This window comes from Hemicordylus capensis, chromosome 11 (genome assembly GCF_027244095.1).
Source record: "Hemicordylus capensis ecotype Gifberg chromosome 11, rHemCap1.1.pri, whole genome shotgun sequence".
Lineage (NCBI taxonomy): Eukaryota > Metazoa > Chordata > Lepidosauria > Squamata > Cordylidae > Hemicordylus > Hemicordylus capensis.
In genome coordinates, this window is record NC_069667.1 from 3,241,959 (window position 1) to 3,265,045 (window position 23,087).

Genomic DNA, 23,087 nt, shown 5'->3' on the forward strand with positions numbered 1-23,087 from the left:
AGACATGGGGAACTAAAACATTTCAAAATAATAAGAGCAATGCAAATTTGAATAATTTATACAGGCTGCAGAATTGAGATGGTTTTTTGTCACACAGAACTTCACTGTTCTGTTTATTTACAGTGCAGGCCTGTGCACAAAGCAAAGCCTTTCCTACCACTCTCAGGAACCCTTTTCTTTCTCTACCCAACAAAGAATTCACAAAATAAGCTGTTTGAAGAGTTGAAAGCACTGGAAGCATTTTGAGGAGTGCTGCCAGGATTACAGACTTTAGCTCTGGAAAAGGAAACAACAGCCTGTAGAGACCCAAAGAAGCAGAACATTAGAAGGTCAGTTTTGTTTCAACTGTCTCTCCTTTGCAAACTAGGGTGGGGAGGAAGGGGGGGGCGTGTGTGCCCAGCCCTGTGAAGCTGTCCCTGCTTTGAAGCCGGTTGTGGGAGCCAAGGATGCTGCTGGGGGCAGGGGAAAGTGAACAGTACCCACTGCATCCCTGATGGAGGGCCCTCCCTGAATCACTGCCTCGCAATCCTCTGCCAAGCCCTTTCCTCTACAAATAACAATTTGGGATTTAAGACAGTGCTGCTGCAATGAGTCTGGCAGGTTGTGTTGCACCTCATGCCGATTTTCAACACTCCCCCCCCAAAAAAACGTGCTGGTTTTCAGAGGTGCCTTTCTTGCCTGCAGCTGGTGTGTTTTAAAAATAAAAGAAGAAAAGGCGAGGAAATCCTCCTGCAAATGCCACTTTGATGTGCTCTGGAGGTGCAATTACAAGAGGGGAGATTTTAAAACATCTCTGCAGCTCATTTAGCACCAGTGACGGGTTCTCAGGCCTGAGCTCTTCTTTGTCTGCTGCCTTGGTCTGGCCGGGCAGACATCAGTGGAGCCAAATCTCATCTGTGGCTGGAAATCCCTGCTGGTCTGTCACCACTCCCGGAGGCCAGCAGCTCGCAACTGGAACTCCCAGTTCCAGTTATCGCTGAGGCTGCAAGCATCCATAGTGCCCCAAGCGTGGATACTATGTGGGGCTTTTTAGCACCCTTGCACCATATCCAGGCATTTTGGTTTTCCTTCCTGCACAGGCCCTGTTGAGATTCATGGGAGTTCTTCAGGTGCTTTTCATTTCAGTGGGTCTGTCTCTCTCCTGCTCTTCCTGCGCCATTTTGCTCTCTTTGCATCACGTCCACAGGGATCCCAGAACTCTCGCCAGGGCGTGGGAAGACCAGGGAACAGCGAGAAGGCCACCTTTGCATGCCTTTTGGCCTAATCCTTGTTGCGTTCGTGGTCAAACTACACGTGATTCTATTTATTTATTTATATCTATGTCAATCGCTCTTGGAACTCTTCTTGAAAAGCGGTATATAACTATTGGTCACGTTTTGCAGCATGCCCCAGATTCTTCTGCAGTCAATGGGCAAGCCGCTGTGGAACGGTTTCCTTACCTTTCTGTCAACGGGTGGGCTGAGGGCAAGGACTGAGTTTCCTTGTGAAGTAAAGGTTTGCGCAAGGCTGCTTTCCTCCTAGAGCCGTGGAAGGCCACCTCGGCTCTCTAGCTGTTGTTGAACTCCAAGCACCCCCAGCTGCAATTTATGGTGACTGGGGTGGTGGGAGTTGTAGCTCAACAACAGCTTCAGAGCCACGGCCGCCTACCCCTGTCAGAGCCTGAGAGGGCCCTGGGCCTGATTCAGCGGGGCTGTTCCTATCCCCCAATTACTGCTGAGACTCGCCCTTATCATAGACCCACAAGGGAAATGACTATCGTGGCAGGTCAGTCTGCCGCGTTGACTCTTATCAGGTGTTTGGAAGTTTGGTATAGTCAGGGCCAAATTAAATGTTGTTCTGGACCTTCCCAACTGTGGCTTGAAATCTAGTGTTCTTGGAAAAGCAGCTGCAGAACCCCCGATTTGGATGGGGCTGTGAGGGGAGAAAGGCCCCATCCTTCGCCTCAGCACCAATTTCCCAATTTAAATAACCCCCAAGCGCTATTAGGAGGGCTCTGCTCCAAGTGAGAGGCCCGTTGTGTTGAGCACACTCTCAGCGGAGACCTGCATGGCTCCATCTCGAGCACTCCCTTGCTTTTTAGCTGTATTTCTTCTGTTTTCTCTGTTTTTAATGGAATTGTTCTTATCTTGTTAACTATCCTGCAGGACTTAGGACAACGGTCGGTATATAAACATAAACAAACAAACGAATATTAGCCACAGAAGGGAAAACTTGCAAGCAAGAGTGTTGGGGAGGTGGTTGGAGACACATGCCTTGGACCTCTTCTTCCCCCAGTGCTGTGGCCCGGGTTCCAGCCAAGCCCCTCTGTGGTTGCTGTTCCAAGAAGGAATTGCCTTGGGAGTTCCAGTTGCAGAGAGCCAACGTGATGTCTCGTCTGCCCTCAGTCCTCCTCATTTCCGTGCCGAATGATTGCAACATTCATCCAAATGTGTCTCTTGTCATACAGCCCTCATTTAGAGCAGTGCGTGTGCTAATTATGCTCTCTTCCTAGTGCCTGTTATTCATTCTGTTGCTTCATTGTCTTCATAGGATAATGACCACCATCATTATCCTTCGCATCATGTATTTCGAATCTTCAAAGTGCATTGCGTGCATCGAGTGAGATCGAGGTGGGGCGCAAGCCACTGTTAGCTCCGGTGCTGAGCTGAAGTAGCTCTCCAGGCTTTGGGGATGGCGTCCTTCCATTCCCGCAGATCTGATCGGCTGAGGGGCCATGCCTGGCTCCATTTTTAACCTTTTATTGCCTCTCCCATGGATTTCTCTCTGGCTTCTTACCCACAAAGCAGTGCCACTTGCTCTCCTCCTGTCCTGCCGCAAAGTTATCTTGGAATTCAGGGCTTTTGGCATTAAAATCTCCCAGTCTGTCAACGTAAATGCACTACCCCTAGCAACACATTTTTCAAGCGAAGGAGCAAAGCCTGAAGTGGCGATTGTATAAGGCCAGCCAGGTCCCTATTCACTCCCCTGAAAGGCTGATGAGCTGCACTACTCTCTCTCACCAGTATCTGGGTGGTGCTGTAGTGCCAGAAGATCACACCAGGAACTGCCTCCTCCTGAGAGCTGGCCCAGTGGCAAAGGGAGCAAGGCAGCTGGGCCCTGCTGCTCCAAGTCTCTCTGGACTGGCATCTTACTGGCTGGCCTTCTCTGCGCCATCTTGGTGTTGGAGCTCGGAGGGATTAGATTATTTATCTGCCCCACCTGCAGCGGAAGTGCCCAAGTGAGAAGAGCACTGCTAATCAAGATTATTTGGAGACATGGAGTTGAAGTTCATAGTAAAGAGAATTATTTAGGTAATACATCTGATAGACGGAGAACCCACATGCCTAGGTGCTGCCTTCATGAGGAGCAGGAGAAGAAAGAAGGCAGAAATCTGTCTCTCAGGTGAGAGAATGAACTTTGAGACTATCCGTCTAACAGAGGGGAATCAGGAGAGAGACGGAGAGTGGTCAGAGGGGATTCCCGTACTCACTCTCTCTAGTCCCTAATGCCCCTAGTGGCCAAGAGGGTTGCTGGTGCTGAGAGTCGATGCCTTTCTTCTTTTTTGTATTTTTACTTGGTGATACAATCAGCTTTGGCAGACCCCATCTTGCGTTTTCTTTACCTCAAGCTAGGCATAAAGCAAAATTGTCGTCTTTGCTTGGTCTTTTCTTTGAGGACAAGTCTTATCCATGGTTCCTAGCCTGAGGCCAGTGAGCCACCTCCAGCCACAGAGGCAAGATGCCTCTAAGTACCAGTTGCAGGGGAGCAACAGCAGGAGGGAGGGCATGCCCTTCTCACCTCTTGTCTGTGGGCTCCCCTGAGGCATCTGGTGTGAAACAGGATGCTGGACTAGAGAGGGGCCTTGGGCCTGATCCATCAGGGGTCGTCGTCTTCTTCTTCTGGTGATGTTGTTGTTGATGGTGGTTTTGTTTTGCAGCAAGGATGGGAGATTTATGCTGGTGCTAATAATAACGCTTCTGTTTAAAGGCAGCCTGCAATATGCCAGCTTGCTCCCGTGCAGCACCTTATCTGCTGGCAGGGAGGCATCTTGGGCAGGCGTCCCAGCTCTGCCATTTACTTTCCTGAGTGATCTTGGGCAAGTCAAAGCTGGCTGTCTTCACTTTGGCTGGGCTTCCACTTGTGCTGAGCAGAAACCTGAAGCTTCCAGCTTGGAGAGAATGTAGAGAGTTCGGTGAGAGCGCAATGTAGGCTCCCTGCAAACCGGTGCTGTCCTTGCTACTGCTCGCTATTATTTATGAGCCTCTGTTTCTGCATAATTCAACAGGGATATCACAGGGTCCAGCACGCAGGACCTTATTATTTATGTTTGCTGTGCCCTACAGCTAAAAACAAAGGGAGCAAGCAACTAGCAAAGGGAAGCAGAGGTGTTAGCAAGGTAGGAAATTTGGAAGATTTTGAATGCTACTGTTTGCAGGCCTTCGTATTTATTTTTTTATCAAATTACAGAACATGGTGAAAAATGATACAGGAGAGGATTATCAATAGGACTGGTCCCAAGGCATGAGACTGAATAGCATCTAATAACGTTATCCTGTGTCTCTACAATCTGTTTGCATCATTGGATAAACTTCCCCAGGTTTAACTGGGAATTCGTAATTCTTACCATACATGGATCCTCCCTCGTTTTCTTTAACGAAGCCTTTAGGATACCTGAGCCACAAAGAAAAAATATAACCAGGAATCTATACTATTGATTTCAGAACTTTTAAACCTCAATCTTGCTCTAGTTTCCAGTAATCATAACATGTGGGAACTGGAATTTGAATATTAGAATTTTTTTGCACTCTGGTATGAGTACTGTCTCTTCATTCATCGCTGCCCATAAACGGAGTGATAATGTATTATTGTGTGTCTGCTTTGAGAGGGCATATGTAGGGGTGCAGGTTTATGCTGCAAGGGCATGAATAGAAAGACAGTATTGTTGGAGGAGGGTGGTTGTGGTGGTGGGAGGAAATTTGTCCAAGTCATAAGAAATTGCAGGTGGCCAGGCTCATGTGAGGTGGGGGAAGAGAAAAGGATGTGAACTTAAGGTGGTTGATCAACTACAATCGTAGACCCCTGCTAACTGAGCTAAGAGACACCTTTTAAAGTGGTGATTCTCTTCTGTTTAGCAGGAGGAGAGCAACTGACCCTGTCCGTCCCCAGCACAGCATCGCTCCAGTGGCTGTTGCTGGTATTTGCCTTAGGTTTCTTTTTAGATTGTGAGCCCTTTGGGGACAGGGGGCCATCTTATTTATGTATTGATTATTATTTTATGTATTATTTTTCTATGTTAACCGCTTTGAGAACTTTGGTTGAAGAGTGAAGAATAAATATTCGTAGTAGTAGAAGATCAAAATTTGCCTCCTGGCGGTCAGATTTGCTTTGAAAGATTTTCTGCTGTGGAGGCACTGCAGAAGCACCAATGAAAGGTGGGGTGGTGGCACTTGATTGTTGCATCATTTGCTACTGCATGGAAGTGTGTTGTATGTCTTCCTGCTGAGCTTTTGACGTAATGAAAAAAAGCAGATTCTTCCAGGGTTGAGTTTTGTGAAGTTAAATCGGCTTGTTCATGTCAGTCCCACAAACAAGAGGAATGGTACATCTCACTTTCACTTCCTCCTCTCCACCCCACCTTCATGGGAAGGCTCAAAGTTGTCCCCACCCCACCCCCCACCCCGGCAAGAGGCTTAAAAAGGCACCTTTGCGGATGCTTTGCAGTGTGTGTCAGTATATTTAAATGTGACAAAGCAAAACTGCTCACCACTTTAAAAAGCTAGTTAGTTTTTCAGTTACAAAATCGTTAATTGGTTGATAAGCTGGTCTTGTGGTAGCAAGCATGACTTGCCCCATTTGCTAAGCAGGGTCCATCCTGGTTGCATACGAATGGGAGAATAGAAGTGTGAGCACTGGAAGAGATTCCCCTGAGGGGGTGGGGCTGCTCTTATCGGGGAAGAGCACCTGCATGCAGAAGGCTCCCAGTTCCCTCCCTGGCAGCTTCTCCAAGACAGGGCTGAGAGAGACTCCTGCCTGCAACCTGGGAGAAGCCGCTGCCAGTCTGTGGAGACAATATTGAGCTCGATGGACCAAGGGTCTGACTCCGTAACCGGCAGCTTCCTGTGTTCCTAATATGCCACATCGCTCTTGAGTGGATCAGTTCCTGCCCGCTGCCCTGTTGGCCAGATAGTGGCGAGGTTCCAGGGGGTGGCCCTCCTCTCCTCCAAGCCCGATTCTGCAGTTCCGTCCTGCAGATTTACATTCTCCTTGAGGAAGCTCAGAGTGGGTCTCTCAGGTAGTCTCCCATCCAGGACTCGATGGCAAACAGACATTAAATAATACAGTAGAGCTGAAATGAATTTGGTTCCTGAAACCCTTCTTGGTGAATTTCGTGCCATCTCATCTCCAAGTACTCTCCTGAGTTCTCACATATTTGCTAATTATTAGATATCCATGTTCAGTATCTTTATTTTTTACATTTATATCTGATTTTTCTTTCAAGGAGCCCAGAGTGGTGGACAGGGTAATGTTTATCCTCACAACAACCCTGTGGGGCAGGGTAGACTGACAGAGAAGTGTCTGGCCCAGAGTCACCCAGTGAGTTTCACGGCTGAACAGGGATTTGAACTCAGGTCTCCTGGTTCTAGTCCTGCACTCTAAAACCACTACACCATGCTGGCTTTCTCTAATACTCTTTGGTAGTTAGCTCTATCAAACAGTGAACGTTTAACAGCATTTAGTATTTTGCTGTACTTGATAGGTAGCATGCATTGACAGAATTTGATGACAACACGGAAATATATGTAATGTTGGACAAAGCTGACAGCTTCCATATTTGCTTTGATTTTAGTAGACATCAATTTAGAGCCGCCAAGGAGAGGCAGGCATTTGGATTTAGAGGCACATTCAAAATACATACTGGAATTTCAGGTTTAAAAATTCACTTTGCAGTTGGGGCTGGTTTTGAGTATGTGTGAATATTTGTTTCTGTTCCTGTCGGAGTCAGACTTTATCAGAACGGGCCTCCCCAAATGGAATGGTGAAAGTTTGCAGTGTACAAAAGAAGGGCCGGCTTCAAGAGGGAGAGATGTTGGCTGCTTTATTGGGCCACGATGTTATGGCAGCCGATCTCACATTCTGAACCAGAATAAAGTCTGAGACTTTATCTAGAAAGCTCCCTTAAACCGAGTCAGACCCCTTGGTCTATCCAGCTCAGTACTGTCTACACCAAGGGGGCACAACTCAAATGCCCCAGAGGGCCAGCACAAAACATGACTTGGTTTGTGGGGGCCGAGGTCCGTTTTCAGCACACTAATTATGTTCAAGTTAGGAACATAGGAAGCTGCCCTATACTGAGTCAGACCATTGGTCTATCTAGCTCAGTATTGTCTTCACAGACTGGCAGGGGCTTCTCCAAGGTTACAGGCAGGAATCTTTCCCAGCCCTATCTCGTTGGAGATGCTGCCAGGGAGGGAACTTGGAGCCTTCTGCATGCAAGCAGGTAGGTGCTCTTCCCAGAGCAGCCGTATTATCCCCTGAGGGGAATCTCTTGCAGTGCTCACACATCAAGTCTCCCATTCACATGCAACCAGGGCAGACCCTGCTTAGCTGAGGGGACCAGTCATGCTTGCTACCACCAGACCAGCTCTCCTCTCTGAATGATTATTAAAAATATTAATGAAAGTGAAGGAACAGAAGGCAGGAGTCGGGGGGAAAGGCAAGGGGAGAGAGGGATGGTGTCAGTGGATTCCTCGGCTCAGGGGCCATCTGGCTTAAAGTGGCCAACTATATTGAGCTGCTGTTGCTCCTCTGCAGGACAAGCCAAGAGCTCTTCATGGCTCCAGAGGTTGCTGCAGGGTATTCCTACCTGAGGGCCAGAAAGCAAGGCCTCATGTTGTGCAGGCCAGGTCAACACAGGCGGGCGGAGGCCCTCCAAGGGTTCAGGCTCAGAGGTCTTTCCCAGACCCCAGGGAGTGAACCTGGGACTTTCTGCAGGCAGATGCTCCTCCGCTGAGCTGTGGCCCCATCCTCTGAGGGGAGGATCTGACAGTGCTCACGTGTCATCTCCCATCCAAATGCGAACCAGGGTGGACCCTGCTTAGCAAAGGGGACAATTCATGCTTGCTACCGAGTCACCTTAAGGGAAATGCTTGACTAACAAGTAGATTGCCTGTTTGAATCCCTGCTGGTACTCTATTGGGCAGCAGCAATATAGGAAGGTGCTGAAAGGCATCCTCTCATCCTGCACAGGAGGAGGCCATGGCCAGCCCCTCCTGTATCCTACCAAAGACAACCACAGGGCTCTGTGGGCACCAGGAGTCGACACGGACTCGATGGCACACTAGACCAACTAGTACAACCCTAAAGTAGGAAGGGGAGGAAGGGTTGGTCTGCCTGCCAAGCAGCAGCTGGGTCGGAGGGCTCCAGCAAACATAGGAAGCTGCCCTATACTGAGGCAGACCATTGGTCCATCTCTCTCAGTATTGTCAGCTCTGCCTGGCAGCAGCCCTCCAAAGCTTCAGATAGGATTTCCCCCAGCCATCCCTGGGGATGCCGCCAGGGATTGAACCTGGGGCCTTCCGTGTGCCAGGCAGGTGCTCTGAGCTCTGGCCCGATCCCTGATCCCGTTTCCTCTTTCCAAGGGGAAGCTTCTTCATCCAAGTGCTGCCTGCTGCAGGTTCATGTGTGCCGAACCTGGGCCATGTTTTCTGCTGAAACCCACTTCGAGATGTTCTGATATCCTTTTGTCGTTCTGTTCTGACATTATGTTTGTACTTTATTATTTCAGGTGCTCTCCCCCGCCCTGCCCCCCTCTCCTGTGCTGCATTGCAATTGACAGATGTGGTATTTGGATTTGGGAATAACAACAGCAGGGAGCATTTGTGTAGGTGTCACTAACTTAATTTAACTTGCGATGGATGCATATAAAGGGCAGTTTTGCACCAACTTGCTTCCCTTGGTTTTACAGCCACCTCCCGTCTCCTGCATCAGCGACTGGAAACCTTGCCTCTCTCCTCTTTGCTTCTCCAAAGGCGGACTCTGGGAAAGTGAACCCAAGGAGGAGAAGGCCTGCAAAATCTCAAGGGGAGAAACAGCAATATGGGGCTGGAATGATTAAAAAGGTAAGGAACAGGACAGCCGGCATGTGGTTGAAGTGGCTTTGCAAGACCCTAAGGCAGGGGTGCACAGCTTTGGCCCTCCAGCTGCTGTAGGACTACAACTCCCATCATCCCCAGCCACCAGTGTGTGGGGGGGGGGCTGAGGGCAGAGTGCAGCTGGGCCTGCCCACGCCTGCCCAGGCACTGCCAGCAAGCAAGCACTGGAGCATGTGTCGTGCACAAGGCACGTGTGTCGGACGAGACAAGACAGGGCAGTGCGAGCAGAGTGACTCTAGGCGTGGATGGAGAGGCAGAGGCAAACAGTAGCGCCAGCATGCACCTCCCTTGCTTCCCACTATGCACACACACACACACACACCCAGACCAACAGAGAGCTGCCTCCAGTCCAGTCTAGTCCAGAGAACAGTAGCAGGTGGGGGTGGGGCATGTAGTGCATTCAGCTAACTGAAGTGGCAGGATTGCCCATGCAAAATGTGGTATCTGCAGGTCAGTGGGAAGTGTCTTATTCAGAATTTCTTCTAAAAAATATTTTTTTAAAAAAGTGTCCAGCTTCTCCTGAGCATGTTCTGATGTTTAAAAAAATGGTGCATTGCAGCTTATCTGGTGGTGGTGGGGTGGAGGGTTGCCGAAAGGTCTTTACGTCCAGGCTCCAAAATTACCTAGGTGCACCTCTGCCAACCACAGTGGCCAGTAGGCAGGGCTGATGGTCCCCATCAGCTGCATGGCCCAGCTGCAGAGGCCAAGTTGTGCCCCCCTGCTCTAAAGCCACCCCGTCTGCCTCACTCTTTGCACTCACCCCCTTCTTGTAGGCCGCTGAGGCCCTATTGCCAACTATCTGGGTAGGGTAGTTGCCACCATGACCTTCATGGCTGCTCTGGAAGTAGGTAGAACTTCCACCTGTGGGGGTTAGATCTCCTTGCTTCCTCCTGCATCAGGATGGCTTCAGACTGGGCAATTTCATCGCCAGTTAATTATCTCCAGGGGCAATATTCCCCTGTGTCTGGTGGGTGTCGCAGATGCGGGACAGAACCATGCATGTACTGTAACCATCCAAGGTTATCTGGTTTTTGGACCACTGGGAGTTTGTGGCAATTGCCTCCAGCCAGTAAGTTGTCCAAGTTCTGCACCGTCTTCCAGTTTTCAAAGAGTTCTTACAGGGAAGTGGGGATCTGCATAAGGGTGAAGAGACAGCAAATTATTAATTAGCCAAACCTGACGCATTTTGGACCTCAACCAGCCTTGCATGCAACAAAGCCTCAGTCTGGGGTCAAGGACATTGCTTTCTGCATGCTTCATGTTTTCCTTCCTGATCATGTCTGCACAATGAACTTATAGAGAGGTGGGATGTGTTTGTCTCTGGACACAGTTGGTGGTTCTCACTTAATCTTTTATGAAGCTGGTGGAAAGCTAGAGAGAGGCTGAGTAAGAAAACGGCAGTGTAGTCATTCCTGCCCTGATTCTTTTCGATGGCCTCTCTTTGTTTTCTTGGCTGTGTCTCTGGCCCGCTCTGCTCTCAGGAGCTGCCTGGCCTTACCCCTTGTTTTTGCGCCTGGAGGTGGTGAGTCCATCCCGCATGTTTAGGTTCTGAAAACAACTAGATGTGGTTCTAGGAAATTTGCTCAGACAGGCTTGGTATCTGGGAAGCAACCTCAATCTTTGCTTGTGAGTCAAAAGGGAGACAAGAATGGAGCTGATGCCATCATTCTTAAGAAATGTGATTAATCGTCTGGTGTGCCATCTGTGGTGTGTATTTCAATACCAAAATATTATTTTTGAATCTTTCTGTGGCACTGTGTTCTAACTCTTGACAACTTTTTAGAAGTCCCTAAAGACTCGTTTTTTTCACCCAAGCTTTTTAATTTGAATGTGGCTTTAAATTGTTTTCAGGTTTTCATTTTAATTTGTTTTATGTTGCTGTAAACCACCCAGAGATTGAAGTTTGGGGAGGTCTACAAATCTGAGAAATAAACAAATAAATAAGTAATGGCGCTTATTGCAGTTCTGGGAGGAAAAATTAAGGGGAGCTTTTGTCTTCTTATTTGTTGGTTTGGCAGCTGTATTTTCGCACCAGATAGGCTATCACAAGTACACTTCCCAAACTGTGTGCTGTGAGAAGTTAGGAAAAATAATTAAAGGCTCCTGTTAGCCCAGAACACCTGCCCACAGGAGAGGGTGCTCACTGCATCTCTGCATCATTAATTGGACTGCTCTGTTCTACCCCTGCTGGGGCCAGGTAATTCTGCCACATCTCTGCATTGGATGTGATCAATTCCCTCCATCACCTTGATGAAGAGCAGCAGCAGCAGCATTACCTGTCCTCAGCGGCAGTGTCATCTGTCCTCGGAGGAGGCTGCCTGTTTGTCTCCGTGTGGGACACCGCTTTTAGGCTGCCATCTTCCAGGCAGGAGGCACCCTTGATAAATGGTGACTCCTACAGAAACCCAGAGGAGGGACTCTGGATGGGTCAGTCTTATTCTTATGGACTCTTAAAAGTAAACTGCCTTGAATGAACGGTGCCTCCCAGTTTTAATTCAGCTGCCTCAGCTCCCATGGAAATAATGTACTCGTTCATGCCAGGACTTGAGTCTTTGGTCACTTTTTCAGGTACCTTGCAAGCTAAGTAGGTAAGAAGGCCTTTCTCGTCCAGCATCCTGTTTCCCACAGTGGCTCACCAGGTGCCTCTGGGAAGCCCACAGGCAGGAGATGAAGGCAGGCCCTCTCTCCTTGCTGTTGCTCCCCTACAACTGGTCTTTGGGGAGAAGCAGCCTTTGAATGTATGTTCCCCAGAGCTATACTGACGGAGAGCCAGTGATGGGCCTCTCCTCTTCCATTTATTTGTCTAACCCCCTTTTAAATCCACTAAGCTGGTGGCCATCACGACATCCAGTGATTACATATTGTACTAAGAAATATCTTTTGTCTGTCCTAAATCTGCTGCCCGACGATTTCACTGGATGACCGCCCACCCCACCCCGCTCCAAGTTCTAATTTTATGAGAGAGGGAGGAAACTTCTGTCTCTCCACTTCTTCCCATGCAGTATTTTAATAAACCGCTACTATCATGACTAAGTTGCCAAACTAGAAATCCCCAATACACTCTTCGTTTTCCTCAGTAACTGGAACAATACTTTCTAAGTACGCTTAAAACACACACACACTTTATGGGCAGCCCATGGTGTGTGAATACCGGAAGCAAAATCCAGACGGTGCTTTCTTCCCTCTTTCAAATGTCAAAAAATGTAAGCTGTTGACCATCTGCTGCCCTTTGGTATCCCAAAGTCTCTTCTCTAGGGTGGTCTGCCTTGCCTTGACTAGAGTGGGTCTGCCCCTGTTCACTGTTTTGTTGTTAATTTCTCTTCACAAAGGCTGCAGTCCTGAACATGAACACTTGGAGGTTCATCCTATTGAATTTCATGCCCTTGCAATACTCTTTCTTGGGCTTACACTGCTGTTACTACTACTTTGAATATTTATATACCGCTTTTCAATAAGGTTCTCACATCTCTTTACACGGGCAACAGATAACGGCTTAGGCCCTGGGTATCTTAAGAGAACATCTTCTTCATTATGACCCCCACCGCCCATTGAGGTCATCTGGAGAGGTCCGTCTCCAGTTGCTGCCAGCTCGGCTGGTGGCCACACAGGGACGGGCCTTCTTGGTTGCTGCCCCGAGACTGTGGAGTGCGCTCCCTACTGAAATATGATCCTCCCCATCTCTGACAATTTTTAAAAAGCACTCGAAAACCCACCTCTTCAGCCAAGCTATTCCAGCATTTTAAACAGAGTTTTAACCTGTTTTTAATTTTTAGATTGCCTTAATTGTTTTAAGATTTCTGTGTATGTTTTAACTTGTTTTATGTTGTTGTTAACTGCCCAGAGACACATGTTTGGGGCTGTCCCAAAAGGGCTCACAATTCAGAAGTAAACATAAGTTAGACACACCAGCAATGACCATGGGAGGGATGCTGTGCTGGGGTCGGATAGGGCCAGTTGCTTTCCCCCTGCTAAATATCAGACCATCACCCACTTTAAAAGGTACCTCTTTGCTCAGTTAGCAGGGCAGAGAGGCTGCTAACAACTGAGCCTGTGTCAATGGCTACCCCTCTTCAGGAAAAGTGCTCAAGGGCACAACTGCAGTTCCTTTCCCAGTAGCGACATTTTTCTCCATCAGGGTCGACTTGTTGAATGAGTGACCTACTTTCACCCTGGTTTCCTTGGTGAAATGGCACAACCCTGAGAGGTTTTGTTTTCTCCCTTTTGCTGTGATAACTGTACAGTGGGGAATGAGGGTACTTGAGAGAGAAATCCTTTGGCAATCCAGATGCTAGGCACTCCCATGGCTGTACTCCTCCCAGTCCTGCCTTACGATGGATTTGCTTGTGTGGCGTGAAAGTGGGATTGCTTTGCTGTCTCTCTCTGTTGGCGATACCTTTACTAGACGGGGACTAGCGCTCGAGTGGGCTACAAGGCTGTGATGATGATGGTGATAGATGGAGGTTGTCCAGGAACCTGGCACTGAAACTGGCATATAGCTGGTTTGTTGTGCTATACAGGCAAGCCTTGTTAATTGCGAGCGCAGCATCTGCGGTTTCGCGTATCCGTGGTCGGGTAATTGCCACTCAACCCCGGTATATGCCTGACAAATGGGCAACTCATGTAGCCGCACGGTCGGGGGTGTGCAGAAATGACCTATGAGGTTATTTCCGCCCACCATTTTAAGGAAGGGAGCCATTTTCTGGCTTATTCTTGTTAAAAACAAAAACAACAAAACCCTCATGATTTTTCATGGCAAACCCCCCAAATTTCAGCATTTGGGGGGGCACTGCTGGACAGCTGGGGACACATAGACCACGGTATGGCACCCCTCCCACACAATTCCCCCCATTTTCTGTCTCTTTTTTGCTCATGTTTTGCTGGCTAGGAAACCTTGCGCCCCCCCATTGCCATTGCCCTAATTCCCCATGGTCTGAGGTGCACACACGCGCATGTGTGCGTGCATGCACACACACACACACAGAGCGAAATGAAACCCGCACAGATAACAGGGTTCCCTTGTATGCTAGGCTCTTAGGAGAGGAGAGCTAGTCTTGTGGTAGGACTTGGTCCACCTGGGTTTTCATTGTGTGAGCTCTGTAAGATATTCCCCTTAAAAATTTTATCTATCTGTCTGTCTGTCTATCTATCTATCATTTTCTTTTATTCTTAAATTTATACCCCGCCTTTCATTAAGAAAATCCCAAGGCGGCTCACAATAAAATTTAAAAACAAGATTATAAAAAAGACACATTAAAATATTGAGCTTAAAAAATATAAAAACAAATCTGATTTTTAAAAAAATTAAAACACAAGCATAAAAACAGTACAAATACAAGAAGCAGCAGTGGAGACAATCATATAAAAGCCTGGGTAAAAAGCCACGATTTAACATGCTTTCTAAAAACTGTGATGGAGACTGAGGAGCAGATACCCACCGGGAGAGCATTCCAGAGTCTGGGGGCAGCAACAGAGAAGGCCCTGTCCCGCGTGCACGACAACCGAGCCTCCCTCATTGTCGGCACCCGGAGCAGAGCCCCCTCAGATGACCTCGTCAAGCAGGCAGCAACCCTTGGGAGCAGGCGGTCCCTCAGGTATCCCAGGCCTAAACCATTAAGGGCTTTAAAGGTCAAAACCAGCACCTTGAATTGGACCTGGAAACGAACTGACAGCCAGTGCAACTCTTTCAGAATGGGTGTGATGTGCTCCCACTGGGCAGCTCCAGATAAAACCCCAGCTGCCAAATTTTGCACTAGCTGAAATGGGGCCATAACTCAGTAGTAGAGCATCTGTTTTGCATGTAGAAGGCCCCAGGTTCAATCCCTGGCAGCATCTCCAGGTAGGGCTGGGAAAGGCCCCTGCCTGAAACCTTGGAGAGCTGCTGCCAGTCAGTGTAGACAAGGCAGAGCTAGAAGGACCTCTGCTTCTGCTGCAGTTCTGACCACTTTCTCTCCACAAATGTTGTGCTTCTCTGCCACGTGGCCTCCACTCATGGCTTCTCCTTGTTGCCCTGATCCCTACACGGCAAAATGCAGCCTCTGAGTCTTTGACTTGCGTTCTGCCTCTGCAGCCTAAGCATACACTGGTACTGACAAAGTGACAATTGCAGCCAAAAGTATGGAGAGTTCTCTTTGCCAGGCCCAGACAGAGCATGGGAATATCTACATCAACAGTTGGCAGCCTAAGGCCAGGCAGGCAGAATATGGTCTTGTGAGGTTGGCCATCTTGGTTTCTGTGAATGGGCCTCTTCTTGCTATGAACTGATCACAGTGTCACCTGATGGATGGCCAGGGACTCGAGAGAGGAATGCTAATAGTTCTCAGTGCCTGTGGATGGTTTCCTGAATGAGGAATTCTCCCTGAAAGGATGGAGCTAGGCCAGGGCAGTGATCTTCACTGTTTTTCAAGCGGGGGCCACTTTGGCAAGAAAACCTTCATGGTGAGAGCCATTTCCCTCTGTGCTGACCTCTCTCAGTGCTGGGGGGCGGTGGGGGGCAGGGCTTGAAGAGTGTAAGTAAATCCTTGGTTACTGTCGTTGACTTCATGTAATACAGTCGTCACTCGCCAACTGCAAAGGTTCCGTTCCCACAAAACCTTGTGGTTGGCAAATTCGCAGTTGGCAAATTCGTGGTTGTTGAGGGATTAAAGTCCATGGGAAATGGGGTTAGGGGAATCACGGTCATGAAACGACCACAAAATACATTTAAAAATAGTTAGAATTGCACCCTGACACCCAAAGATGACCCCAGATGCCCCAAAATTGACCCCTGGAAATGATCCTCTGACCCCGGAAAACTGCCCCAAACCCTGTGATTCTTTTAAAAAACTTGCCAAACCACAGATACTCAAGTTGCAGTTGGCGAGGGCTGTCAGGATTTCCCAGTCATGGATACTCAAATCTGCAGTTGGGAAAACCGCGATTGGCGAGGGGATACTGTATAACATAATAGTAATGTTATGCCAGTTATGCTATTTCATTTATATATTAATGCCATTTTATTTATGTACTATTTATTTTTCTGTGTAAATGCTTTGTGAACTTTGGATGAAGAGCAGTATATAAATAGTAGTAGTAGGTATGATATAGCAGTAGAAAGCATCAACAATAAAGGCTATATAAACAGTATGGCCTGTACCAGCAATATAGCAGTCAAGAATGTACCTTAAGAGAGACAGAGCCCTCTCTTAAGAGCCTTGGGAAGGAGGACACTCTGTGCATGCCTTCCAAGATGGAGCAGGGGCTCGAGGGGGCTCCGTCTCCCTTCAAGGAGCCCCTCCTGGCACTGGGTAAAATGTAGGGCTGCATGGTGGGAATGGTCACCTCCACATCCCACCAGGGAGACTGTGCCCAGTAAAACGAGTAGTCAGGGGGCTGCCCCTGAGTGAAGGACACTGGAGCAGCGGTTTGCAGGTGGGCCTGTGGGTGAGTGGTTGGAGAAGGAGAGTGGGATTATGCCCCATGGCCCCACCCTTTGAATTCCATGCAACCCTCTGAACCGGTGCATTGATCTTACTCTTGTAAGGAGCTGTCCGGGATCTAGAGCAGTGCTTTCCACCAGGGGTTCCTCCAGATATTGCTTAACTCCCAGCACCCCCAGCCACAATAGCTGGGGATGCTGGGAGTTGTAGTTCAGCAACATCTGGGGGAACCCTGATTGGGAACCCCTGCAGGGATTCTCAACGTTGGGTCAATATCTATCATGTTCCCCACAATACTGCTTCCAGAGAGGCAGCCCTGTGTATAGTTCTGCCCTTTGCCTTTCTACAGAAATGCCTTTGGGAGGGGAGTTGGTCTTCTGGTAGTAGTGAGTCTGAATTTCCCACTTTGCTAGGCAGGGTCTGCCTTTTGCATTTGGATGGGAGATTGCATGTGAGTGCTACCAAATATTCTCCTTAGGGGATGGGGCCATAGCTCACTAGAAGAGCATCTGCTTCCATGCAAAGGTCCCAGGTTCACTCCCTGACATCTCCAGGTAGGGCTGAGAAAGACTCCTGCGTGCAACTTTGTAGAAGCCACTGCTAGTCAGTGCAGACAATACTGAGCTAGATGGATCAATGGTCTGACTCCGTCTAAGGCCGCTTCCTGTGTGGCTAGGAGTTAAAGGAGTGCTGTTGTGCTCAGCAGCAAGGAAAACCCCGAGATAAGAGAAGGCCGTGGTTGCTGGACATCCAGCTTTAAAAGCTGTGGCTTGAAACGACCGGGGACAGCTCCCATATATTACGAAAACATTAACATTGCCAAGACGGAGGACATCAACGTTTTGATGTAGAATCAAATTAAAGAAATAAATTGTGCAACCCTTTGCTGTTTATAGCCCAGAGGTGTGCAAGAAAATCAATAGCCTACCTATTAATTCTCTCTGATTCTTGCATCCACATAAACTAACTGCTCCCTTCACTCTGTGCTGTTGCAGCACTCACTGGCTTAATGGGTGCTCTGTTATCCTTTGTCACAGCCTGCAAAGCAGACTCCTCCCAGTGCTTAGTGTTTATTTTTCTCATTCTGCTGCCGACGTTCTAGGCTTGCCTTAGGTCAGAAAAAGGTTGAGTAAAGGCAAGCAGGTTTTGTCTGCATCAGTTTAAGCTTCTCTTTGCACATGCTCCGCCGGCCCGGCGCCATTTCACACATGGTCCTGCTCCCAGTGCTGCCAATGTTCCTTCTGAAGTGCCACAGACCTTGGACAGTTCCAGGGCAACAGATCAGGACCACGGCCAGAGTCCCAACAGGAGGCTTCAGCGCTGGCTCTCTCAACAAAAGGCAAAGTTGCTCCAGGGGTGTGTCCTGGTGCACTGCTGCTCAGGCAGGGTGACTGGACCCCACCCATTCTAGGAGCAAGCTTTGGTGTTTTAAAGGAGCCGTGCCCAGTTTTGTAGACACCTGGGGGGCTTCTGTCATGCTGGGAGGTCCTAGGAAGATTCCTCCAAATTGGAGGGCATTGGCAGCGACTTGGTGGAGGTACTGTACTACTGATTGGGGTTTTTCTGATTCATCTGGGGTGGGGCTTTCCAAAGGCAGGGGGTCGGTGGTGCCTCCCAGTCCACCCCATCCCCTACTGGGGGGACTCCAGGATCCAGGGTCATGACACACATTACACAGGGAAAAGCTGGATTTGCTGCTCACTGCACATTTAGTATTGCAGGTCAGCTTTCTCACCTCTTTAACATGAGTGGGAACAGAGGAAGCGGCCTTCTACCGAGTCAGACCCTTGGTCCAGCTAGCTCAGTATCATCTACACAGCCTGGCAGCGGCTTCTCCAAGGCAGGAGTCTCTGTCAGTCCTATCTGGAGATGCCAGGGAGGGAACTTGGAACCTTCTGAAATAAAGCAGGCAGATGCTCTCCCCAGAATGACCCCATCCCCAAAGGGGAATATCTTACAGTGCTCACACATGTCTCCCATTCAAATGCAAACCAGGGTGGGCCCTGCTCCGCAGAGGGGGCAATTCATGCTTGCTGCCACCAGACCAGCTCTCCTCCCCAAACCAGGTATTGCTCTGATACGAGATTTTGCAAACATGTTGGTTGCATTCATTCAAAAAACATCTCAGATGCACACCTGAGAAAGGGATTGTGGAGTGGTCCTGGTGTATACCTTCCCCTCTTCCTTCATGTGTGGAGAAGGGGGTTCGTTAATGGCGGTTAGCACTTGTCACTGTCCTCTCAGGCAAATGCATTCATAGAGTTGTTGCTCACACAAATGTCACCCCTGCTTTGCTTGAAGGCTGGGTTCTCAGACTGGGGACTCCCGATGCTGTTGAACCCACAGTGGCCGAAGGGATGGGATGGTGGGAGTTGTCGCCCAGTTTCATTTGGGGACCCGAGGTTGAGGGCCCCTGCCTTGAGAATTTAACAGCTACTACCAAGAAGTTCCAAATCTTTCAGTAGAACTTGATGCCAAGGAGGAGGATGTGGAACAAGAGAGAACGCGGGGAGAGGGGGAGAGGGCAGCAAATAACAAACGCAGTTGTCCTTTTCAATGTGGGTCTTTCAATCCACATGCTATCAAAGACTTGCGCTCTGTTTCTTTTGGAAGACTTTCAAGATTTAGTGAGGGGCTTTGATTGTTCAAATGCTAGTTTGCCTTGGGCAAACAATCTGCTACTGATGGGAGGGGCGAGAAGTTCTTAAAGCATCGTAGCAGCAGAGGACGCATGACAGGCACTGGTTCTAGCCGAACAGGAATGAAGCAACAACAGCCACTAATTCCTTCATCTGCTTTGAGAACACCGGAATAGCAGCACTTCTGCTTCATGTGCAAGTGAACATACAGGTGTGGAACGGCACACAGTTTACATGTGGTTAACACTGCAAGATGCCCTCTGTCCACAGAGAAGTGTTGCTGTGGACTCATTGGTTGGCTTTGGGCCTTGATTAGATATATCCGGGGAAGCCACATTTGTTGTTCATGTATAAAGCATGTACATGTGTTTAATTTTAACCTTAAATGAGTGGGTGCAGGAGAGGGCAAGATCCACTTGATCTCTCTACACACTGTTGCTTCAGACACTTTCCTCCAAGAAAATAGATGGGGTGTGTGTGTGGAAGCAATTCCCAGAGGGTACAGCCACCTGATGGCTCAGCAGGGAAATGACTTGACTAACAAGCCAAAGGTTGCCGGTTTGGTAGGTTTCCCAGACTATGGGAAACACCTCTATCGGGCAGCAGCGATATAGGAAGATGCTGAAAGGCATCATCTCATACTGTGCGGGAGGAGGCAATGGTCAACCCCTCCTGCATTCTACCAAAGACAACCACAGGGCTCTGTGGGCGCCAGGAGTCGAGACCGACTCGAGGGCACACTTTACCTTTACAGAGGGAAGACTAGGTGAAGGAAGCACTGGAGGTCCGAGTAGCAGACAGACCTAGGAACGAGAGAGTCCATTGAAGTCCAGGTTTTAAACATGGGTGGTTTGTTCAGGAATCTATTACTCCAGGGATTCTCAAACTTGTGTCACCAAAGGATGCCGAATTACAATTCTTGTCACCTCATCAAAGGCCATTGTGGGTGGGGATGATGGGAGTTGTAGTCCAACATCCTCTGGGGACACCAGTTTGAGAACCCCTGCATAATTTACAAATAAATACAAAATATGATACAAAACATTTTTAAAGGTTTTTAAAAACTTTACAGTGTTTTGTGTTTTATATATATCGTATTTTAAAAGTTTTTAAAGTGTTTTGTGTTTTATATACATTTTTATTTTGTATTGTAATTTGTTTTGTTTTATTAGATTTTTTTTAAAAATTGTGAGCCTCCCAGAGAACAATTTGTTATGGATCGGCAAACAAAGTAGTAGTGTTGTTGTTGTTTACGTTTACTTCAGTATTCCTCTTTCTTCATAGGCTCCATCTTGTCCTCCAGGCAGTTCTCAAAGGGCGTCTGATAGAATGCCTTCACTGGCCTGGGTGTCAGAGATCCTCAGGGGACCATCCCTCTCCATGTGATCCCTGATAGTGTCTGGCCTCTTTGTCTCCCATTGATGCACTACGTCAGGAATTTCAGGGTTTGTAGTGAGACTTTTTGGTGCCTGCCTCTCAGCCCTGGAATTCCATTCCTTGGAGACCTTGCAAAGCCAGAGTTTTCTTCCTCTGAGAGCTGGTATAAACCCTACCTCTTTAGCTGTGACGTCTGGTGGCCAGGTGTAGTGCAGGATGAGAACAATACAGTAATATTTGGAAGGGTTTTGTGCTTTGGGACCTGTCTCGAAACTTTGGAATTTGTCTATCAATGGCTACTAGTCTGGTGGCTACAGGCGACCTCCAGCCTCAGAGGCAAGATGCCTCTCAATCCCAGTTGCAGGGGAGCAGCAGCAGACGAGAGGGCATACCCTTGCCTGTGGGCTTCCCAGTGGCATCTGGTGGGCCAGTGTGAGAAACAGGATGCTGGACTAGATAGGCCTTGGGCTTGGTCCAGCAGGGCTGCTCTTATGTTCTTATGGTTAGACAAACGGGTTTAGGTGTGGTGAGGTGGTCTTCAGTAGTGTGAGTGTTGGAACAGATAGCAACAGATGGGTTGCTGGTGGTGATATTTGCAAAAAGGAGGATGTACTCATATTTGGGTGGGGGAGACGGGAGGCGTGCGTTGAGCAGAGGGCTCCTGAGCATGAGATCTTCATATCTTTTGTGGGCTGGAGTTGATTTCAAAGTCCTCTTAGAACGAACTCTCACTTTTGAACAGCTGTATGAGCCCAGGTGCCTTTGGGAATTGGGACGAAGCTTGAGCCTGTGTGTCGGAAATGCAGCCATTAAGCAGCCAGTGCATTAAGCTCAAGTCTTTATTCATGGAGTGTAATGTGATTCATTTGCCCTTTTGCTCCTGTGCCGAGAAGCCAGCCGTCCTCATATGCATCACTGGGCACGCTTTTTCTGAGGGGGGTTGGGAGGGAGGGGTTCCTCCACCGAGTGCCGCAGAGCCACTGAGCTGTGAGAGGCACCCGCCTCTTACACAGAAAGAAATGGGGAAAGTAAGTAGGCCATGGGGACACAGGAAGCTGCCGTATATGGAGTGAGACCCTTGGTCGATATCAGTCAGTATTGTGTGCTCTGACTGGCAACGGCACTGGAGGGTTCCAGGCAGGAGTCCTTCCCAGCCCTACCAGCTTGGGGGTACTGCTGGACCCGGCTCTGCTTTTGGAGGCTCAGGTGGAGGCGGTGGCCAGGGGTGCCTTTGCACGGCTTCGGCTGGTGCGCCAGCTGCGTCCCTTTCTCAAGAAGGCAGATCTGGCCACGGTTACCCACGCCTTAGTCACATCGCGGCTGGATTACTGTAACGCACTCTACATGGGGCTGCCCTTGAAGAATATCCGGAAACTGCAGCTAGTGCAAAACGCGGCAGCGAGGGTGTTATCCGGAGCTGCCCGGTGGGAACATATCACCCCCATTTTGAAAGAGCTGCACTGGCTGCCGGTTTGTTTCCGGGTCCAATTCAAGGTGCTGGTTTTGACCTTTAAAGCCCTAAACGGTTTGGGCCCGGGGTATTTGAGGGACCGCCTGCTCCCAAGGGTTGCGGCCCGCTTGACGAGGACATCTGAGGGGGCCCTGCTCCAGGTGCCGACAATGAGGGAGACCCGGCTGTCGTGCACTCGGGACAGGGCCTTCTCTGTTGCTGCCCCCAGACTCTGGAATGCTCTCCCAGTGGCCATCCGTTCCTCAGACTCCATCATGGCTTTTAGAAAGCTTTTAAAGACTTGGCTTTTTACCCAGGCTTTTACATAATCGTTTTTACTGCAGCTTCTCTGTGTTTTTATCTGTTATCTGCTGTTCTATTTTTATGCTTGTTTTATATGTTTTTAGCTTGATGTTTTTATTGCTTGATGTTTTTATTGCTTTTATTGTATGTTTTAATGTTTGTAAACCGCCTTGGGGTTTTCTTTCGGATTCCGAGACTGGCCCGGCTGGTGGCTGTGCTATCAGCCCTTCTCAACTGCTGCGTTGTGCTGGAGATTCAGGGCCTGTGTCAGGCTCTGCCCCCGTCCTTCACCTGTGACAGGTGCGGGACAGGAGGCATGGCTTCCCCTTCACTCTGGAGGGGAAGTTGCCAACAGCATGACAGGAGCTCATTTCACAGCTTTGGTGGTGTTGTTGTTTAAAAATCTCTCTCTCCCCCCCTCCCCCCCCCCTTTAAATTTCCTGCTAGGTCCTGGCACGGGTGCTGCTGGGATTGGTAGTTTTTTCTGAGGCTGTAGCCGTGGTTTCCCCCCCATTAGGGCAGGGGTCCCTGGATGTTGGGCTGCAACTCCCATCCATCTACAAAGGTCATTGTGCAACAACTCCGGATGATGGGAGTTGTAGTCCAAGAATATCCAGGGACTCAAGGTTTATAATCCTTTGTGTTTTTAACAGTCTGGGGTTCCTAACCCACAAAGCCTCCTACCGCCAAACCTCATAAAAGCATTTTTGTGAGGAAACATTTTAAAGGGGAAGGTATAAGCGCTTGTATGCACAGAGCCAGTGTGGCATAG

The 23,087-nt window shown here is 48.8% G+C and overlaps 1 protein-coding gene across 5 annotated transcripts in view; it reads left to right on the forward strand.

Annotated features, from left to right (window-relative positions):
- The window catches only part of NEXMIF (neurite extension and migration factor), a 287,314-nt gene that overhangs the window by 208,526 nt on the left and 55,701 nt on the right, over window positions 1-23,087 (forward strand). For 2 of the 5 annotated variants that reach the window (XM_053273241.1, XM_053273244.1), the window contains 2 exons: window positions 8,765-8,860; window positions 8,945-9,098. The gene's annotated coding sequence lies outside the window, so the exon portion shown is untranslated. Of the gene's footprint in view, window positions 1-195; window positions 330-8,764; window positions 8,861-8,944; window positions 9,099-23,087 lie in introns of all 5 variants that reach the window. The other 3 variants (XM_053273240.1, XM_053273243.1, XM_053273242.1) reach the window with 2 other exon arrangements.